Below are 7500 nucleotides of genomic sequence, written 5' to 3' on the forward strand. Positions count from 1 at the left end.
CCTGTTCCTGTGTAACAGGCTGGAGAAGGGGCTGAATGGGGCCTCCTCCTGTTCCTGTGTAACGGGCTGGAGAAGGGGCTGAATGGGGCCTCCTCCTGTTCCTGTGTAACAGGCTGGAGAAGGGGCTGAATGGGGCCTCCTCCTGTTCCTGTGTAACGGCTGGAGAAGGGGCTGAATGGGGCCTCCTCTTGTTCCTGTGTAACAGGCTGGAGAAGGGGCTGAATGGGGCCTCCTCTTGTTCCTGTGTAACAGGCTGGAGAAGGGGCTGAGTGGGGCCTCCTCCTGTTCCTGTGTAACAGGCTGGAGAAGGGGCTGAATGGGGCCTCCTCCTGTTTCTGTGTAACAGGCTGGAGAAGGGGCTGAATGGGGCCTCCTCCTGTTCCTGTGTAACAGGCTGGAGAAGGGGCTGAATGGGGCCTCCTCCTGTCCCTGTGTAACAGGCTGGAGAAGGGGCTGAATGGGGCCTCCTCCTGTTCCTGTGTAACAGGCTGGAGAAGGGGCTAAATGGGGCCTCCTCCTGTTCCTGTGTAACAGGCTGGAGAAGGGGCTGAATGGGGCCTCCTCCTGTTCCTGTGTAACGGGCTGGAGAAGGGGCTGAATGGGGCCTCCTCCTGTTCCTGTGTAACGGGCTGGAGAAGGGGCTGAATGGGGCCTCCTCCTGTTCCTGTGTAACAGGCTGGAGAAGGGGCTGAATGGGGCCTCCTCCTGTTCCTGTGTAACTGGCTGGAGAAGGGGCTGAACGGGGCCTCCTCCTGTTCCTGTGTAACGGGCTGGAGAAGGGGCTGAACGGGGCCTCCTCCTGTTCCTGTGTAACGGGCTGGAGAAGGGGCTGAATGGGGCCTCCTCCTGTTCCTGTGTAACAGGCTGGAGAAGGGGCTGAATGGGGCCTCCTACTGTTCCCGTGTAACGGGCTGGAGAAGGGGCTGAATGGGGCCTCCTCCTGTTCCTGTGTAACAGGCTGGAGAAGGGGCTGAATGGGGCCTCCTCCTGTTCATGTGTAACAGGCTGGAAAAGGGGCTGAATGGGGCCTCCTCCTGTTCCTGTGTAACAGGCTGGAGAAGGGGCTGAACGGGGCCTCCTCCTGTTCCTGTGTAACAGGCTGGAGAAGGGGCTGAACGGGGCCTCCTCCTGTTCCTGTGTAACAGGCTGGAGAAGGGGCTGAACGGGGCCTCCTCCTGTTCCTGTGTAACAGGCTGGAGAAGGGGCTGAATGGGGCCTCCTCCTGTTCCTGTGTAACAGGCTGGAGAAGGGGCTGAATGGGGCCTCCTCCTGTTCCTGTGTAACAGGCTGGAGAAGGGGCTGAATGGGGCCTCCTCCTGTTCCTGTGTAACAGGCTGGAGAAGGGGCTGAATGGGGCCTCCTCCTGTTCCTGTGTAACAGGCTGGAGAAGGGGCTGAATGGGGCCTCCTCCTGTTCCTGTGTAACAGGCTGGAGAAGGGGCTGAATGGGGCCTCCTCCTGTTCCTGTGTAACAGGCTGGAGAAGGGGCTGAACGGGGCCTCCTCCTGTTCCTGTGTAACAGGCTGGAGAAGGGGCTGAACGGGGCCTCCTCCTGTTCCTGTGTAACAGGCTGGAGAAGGGGCTGAATGGGGCCTCCTCCTGTTCCTGTGTAACAGGCTGGAGAAGGGGCTGAATGGGCCCTCCTCCTGTTCCTGTGTAACGGGCTGGAGAAGGGGCTGGATGGGGCCTCCTCCTGTTCCTGTGTAACAGGCTGGAGAAGGGGCTGAATGGGGCCTCCTCCTGTTCCTGTGTAACAGGCTGGAGAAGGGGCTGAATGGGGCCTCCTCCTGTTCATGTGTAACGGGCTGGGGAAGGGGCTGAATGGGGCCTCCTCCTGTTCCTGTGTAACAGGCTGGAGAAGGGGCTGAATGGGGCTGTGGTGGTATGTATTAGGGGTAGTATGGTATGAAGCCGAGAGGCTATTGGCTGACAGGTCCCGGGTCCTGGTTGGATCTGCCGCCTGCTGGCTCCGCCCTGAAGGCGGAGTATAAGAGCTCGAGTTCTCCCAGCAGCCGCATTCTGTAACTGAGCTGCTGGGGAACAAGTCTCGCTTAATAAAGCCTCGATTGATTTCATCACTTCTCGACTTGAGTGAGTAATTGTTGCGCTACAATTTATTAAGCAAGCTTAAAAGACTATGGAGCTCAGGATCGCCCCGGAGTGTCTGCGAATCAGCCCCCATGCAGCAAACTCGGGCGGCCGTGTTTAAACACTGGCTAGCATGCTTCGAAGGCTACCTCCGAACGGCACCCGGCTGGACCACGGGAGACCAGAAAATGCAGGTCCTGCATTCCAGGGTGAGCCCGGAGATCTACTCGCTCATCGAAGATGCGGAGGATTTCCCGACGGCGCTCGCTTTACTGAAAGCTGTCGACATTCGGCCCATAAACCAGGTCTACGCACGCCACCAACTCGCGACGAGACGGCAAATCCCTGGAGAATCGCTCGACGAGTTCTACAGCGCGCTCGTGATTCTGGGAAGGAACTGCAACTGCCCGTCGGTGAGCGCGATCGAGCACACGGAGCTCCTAATCAGGGATGCCTTTGTGGCAGGTATGACTTCTTCTCAAATTCGGCAAAGACTGTTAGAGAGAGACTCGTTAGGACTCACACAGGCACGGGCCCTTGCGGCGTCCCTCGACGTGGCCTCACAAAATGCCCGCGCCTACGGCCCCGACCGCGCGGCAGACCCTTGGGCTCCGCGGACCCCCGTTGCGACCGACTCACCGGCACCCCCCACCCCCTCCCGCAAGCCTGCGCGGCTCGAGCACCAGACCACCCAGGTGGGCCCCGCTGCTATTTTTGCGGGCAGGCGAAACACCCCCGGCAGCGCTGCCCGGCCCGCTCAGCGATTTGTAAAAGCTGCGGCAAAAAGGGGCATTACGCAGCGGTGTGCCAGTCCCGGGGGGGGGGGTCGCCGCAATCTCCGGGGGAGGACGGGGACAGTAGACTCAACCCCCCCCCCCCCCCCCCCCCAGCGCTCCATATGCGGCCGCGGGCGCCGCCATTTTGGGTCCCGGGCACCACGAGGGGAGGATGGGCGCCGCCATCTTGTGACCCCCCCAGCCACGTGCGATCCATGGGGGCGGCCATTTTGTCCACCCCCGGCCACGTGCGATCCATGGGGGCGGCCATTTTGTCCACCCCCGACCGCGTGCGATCCATGGACGCCGCCATCTTGGCTGATAGCCAAGGACCCCAGCATAGACGGCTCCACGGGGCCGGAAGAAAACGCCACGGTGCAGCAACCACGACTGGCTTCGGCGACCCTGGACCAATCGCGGCCCCGGACACTCCAAACGGCAACGACAACGGTGCTGGTCAACGGGTACGAGACGCCATGCCTGATCGACTCTGGGAGCACGGAACGTTTTATCCACGGTAAGACGCTGTTTTCTCTCTATTCGTCCGTGCACCCAAAAGATTTTCCTGGCAGCGGGGTCCCATTCCGTAGAGATCAAAGGGGTTCTGCATCGCGAACCTAACGGTGCAAGGGAGGGAGTTTAAGAATTATAGGCTTTATGTCCTTCCCCAACTCTGCGCTCCCACTCTCTTGGGGTTAGATTTCCAGTGTAACCTGCAGAGCCTAACGCTCCAATTCGGCGGCCCAATACCCCCACTCACTATCTGCGGCCTCGCGACTCTTAAGGTCGAACCGCCGTCCTTGTTTGCGAACCTCACCCCGGATTGCAAACCCGTCGCCACTAGGAGCAGACGGTACAGCGCCCAGGACCGGATATTTATTCGGTCTGAAGTCCAGCGGTTGCTGAAGGAAGGCATAATCCAGGCCAGCAATAGTCCCTGGAGAGCACAGGTGGTAGTAGTGAAGACGGGGGAGAAACAAAGGATGGTCATAGACTATAGCCAGACCATCAACAAGTACACACAACTAGACGCGTACCCTCTCCCCCGCATATCCGACATGGTCAATCGGATTGCCCAGTATAAGGTTTTCTCCACCGTGGACCTCAAGTCCGCCTACCACCAGCTCCCCATCCGCCCAGGTGACCGCAAGTACACAGCCTTCGAGGCAGACGGGCGATTATACCATTTCCTAAGGGTCCCATTTGGCGTCACGAACGGATTCTCGGTCTTCCAACGGGAGATGGACCGAATGGTTGACCAGCACGGTTTATGGGCCACGTTCCCGTATCTCGACAACGTAACCATCTGCGGCCACGACCAGCAGGACCACGACGCCAACCTCCAAAAATTCCTCCAGACCGCTAAAGCCTTGAACCTCACATACAACGAGGACAAGTGCGCTTTTAGCACAAACCGGTTGGCCATCCTGGGATACGTAGTGCGCAATGGGATAATAGGCCCCGACCCCGAACGCATGCGCCCCCTCATGGAATTTCCCCTCCCCCACTGCTCCAAAGCCCTGAAACGCTGCCTGGGGTTTTTTTCATACTACGCCCAGTGGGTCCCCCAGTACGCAGACAAGGCCCGCCCCCTAATACAGACCACGACCTTCCCTCTGTCGACAGAGGCTTGCCAGGCCTTCAGCCGCATCAAAGCGGATATCGCAAAGGCCACGATGCGCGCCATCGACGAGTCCCTCCCCTTCCAGGTCGAGAGCGACGCCTCCGACGTAGCTCTAGCGGCCACCCTTAACCAAGCGGGCAGACCCGTGGCCTTCTTCTCCCGAACCCTCCACGCCTCAGAAATCCGCCACTCCTCAGTGGAAAAGGAAGCCAAGCCATAGTTGAAGCTGTGCGACACTGGAGGCATTATCTGGCCGGCAGGAGATTCACTCTCCTCACCGACCAACGGTCGGTAGCCTTCATGTTCGATAATGCACAGCGGGGCAAAATCAAAAACGACAAGATCCTAAGGTGGAGGATCGAGCTCTCCACCTTCAACTACGAGATCTTGTACCGGCCCGGAAAGCTGAACGAGCCGTCCGATGCCCTATCCCGCGGCACATGTGCCAACGCACAAATTAACCACCTCCAAACCCTCCACGAGGACCTCTGCCACCCGGGGGTCACTCGGTTCTACCACTTTATAAAGTCCCGCAATCTCCCATACTCTTTAGAGGAGGTCCGTACAGTCACAAGGGACTGCCACATCTGCACAGAGTGCAAACCGCATTTTTTCAGGCCGGATGGAGCGCACCTGATTAAGGCTTCCCGCCCCTTTGAACGCCTTAGTCTGGATTTCAAAGGACCCCTCCCCTCCACCGACCGCAACATATACTTCCTTAATGTGGTGGACGAGTACTCCCGCTTCCCATTCGCCATTCCCTGCTCTGACATGACCGCGGCCACAGTCATTAAAGCCCTTAACACCATCTTCACGCTGTTCGGTTACCCCGCATACGTCCACAGCGACAGGGGGTCCTCCTTCATGAGTGACGAGCTGCGCCAGTTCCTGCTCAGCAACGGTATAGCCTCGAGCAGGACGACCGGCTACAACCCCCGGGGGAACGGGCAAGTAGAGAGGGAGAACTGCACGGTCTGGAAGACCGTCCTACTGGCCCTACGGTCCAGGGACCTCCCAGTTTCACGGTGGCAGGAGGTCCTCCCGGACGCCCTCCACTCCCTCCGGTCACTACTCTGTACTAGCACTAACCAAACGCCTCATGAGCGCCTCCTTGTCTTCCCCAGGAGGTCCTCCTCTGGAACGTCGCTGCTGACCTGGCTGGCGGCCCCAGGACCCATCTTGCTCCGGAAACATGTGCGGGCGCACAAGGCGGACCCGTTGGTCGAAAGGGTTCACCTCCTCCACGCGAACCCGCAGTACGCTTACGTGGAGTACCCCGACGGCCGACAGGACACGGTCTCCCTGCGAGATCTGGCGCCCACCGGCAATACACTCACCCCCCCGACACCAATCACCCCCTTCCTGCCACCGGCGCACCCCGCGACCGCCCCCTTCCCAGGAGGATCGGTCCTCCTCCCAGGCCCGACCAGGAGTGAAGCCCAAGCTGAAACCGTAAGGCTCCCGGAGACGACAACACCGGAACAAGCACCACCACCACCACCGGAGCCGAGGCGATCGACACGGACGACCAGACCGCCCGACCGACTCGTGGCGTCGATCTAACACTACAATATGTGGACTTTTAACGAGAACATTTTGTTTTTTTTCCTGACGATTACTGTAAATAGTTCGAAACAAAAAAAAAAACCTTGTACATACTGTTATAACATGCAAAAGTTTTCCTCCCAGGACCAGCCTTGTAAACCCTTACCACCATGCGAAGCATCACCCCGCCGGGTTCATTTTTAACAAGGGGTGAATGTGGTAGTATGCATTAGGGGTCATGTGGGACTGTGAAGCCGTGATGTCATTGGCTGACAGATCCCGGGTCCTGGTTGGACGTTGACTTCTAGCTCCGCCCTGAAGGCGGAGTATAAGTACCAGGAGTCCTCCCCCGCAGGCAGTGTACTACTGCACTGCGGGGGAACAGTCACGCTTAATAAAGCCTCATCGACTTCACTCTATTCGTCTCTCGGAGTCTTTGTGCGCCACACCCGCATACATCCACAGCGACAGGGGGTCCTCCTTCATGAGTGACGAGCTGCGCCAGTTCCTGCTCAACAAGGGCATTGCCTCGAGCAGGACGACCAGCTACAACCCCCGGGGGAACGGTCAGGTCGAGAGGGAGAACGGCACGGTCTGGAAGACCGTCCTGCTGGCCCTACGGTCCAGGGATCTCCCAGTTTCCCGGTGGCAGGAGGTCCTCCCAGACGCTCTCCACTCCATCCGGTCGCTGCTGTGTACCACCACTAACCAAACGCCTCACAAGCGCCTCCTGGTCTTCCCCAGGAAGTCCTCCTCCGGAACGTCGCTGCCGACCTGGCTGGCAGCCCCAGGACCCATCTTGCTCCGGAAACATGAGCGGGCGCACAAGTCGGACCCGTTGGTCGAGAGGGTTCACCTCCTCCACGCGAACCCGCAGTACGCCTACGTGGCGTACCCCGACGGCCGACAGGACACAGTCTCCCTGCGAGACCTGGCGCCCGCCGGAAACACACACACCCCCCTCGACACCAATCACCCCCTCCCTGCCACCGGCACACCCCGCGACCGCCCCCTTCCCGGGAGGATCGGTCCTCCTCCCAGGCCCGACCAGGAGTATAGAAACAGGGGCGGATAGCACAGCACTCCCAGAGACGACAGTACCCAAGCCAGCACCTGCACCACCACCGGGGCTGAGGCGATAGACAAGAACGACCAGGGCACCCGCTCGACTCGTGGAATCCGCGTGACACAACAAGAAAAGGAAAACAAACTTGTAAATAATTCTGACAACTTGTATATAGTTAACTGTTGGGCTAAATGCATAGCCACTGTACGAAGTCAGTTCCAGGACCAGCCTTGTAAACCCCGACCACCATGCGAACCACTAACCCGCCGGGTTCATTTTTAACAAGGGGTGAATGTGGTGGTATGTATTAGGGGTAGAATGGTTCCTGTGAAGCCGAGAGGCTTTTGGCTGACAGGTCCCGGGTCCTGGTTGGATCTGCCGCCTGCTGGCTCCGCCCTGAAG

Source organism: Scyliorhinus torazame, chromosome 4 (genome assembly GCF_047496885.1).
Source record: "Scyliorhinus torazame isolate Kashiwa2021f chromosome 4, sScyTor2.1, whole genome shotgun sequence".
Classification (NCBI taxonomy): domain Eukaryota; kingdom Metazoa; phylum Chordata; class Chondrichthyes; order Carcharhiniformes; family Scyliorhinidae; genus Scyliorhinus; species Scyliorhinus torazame.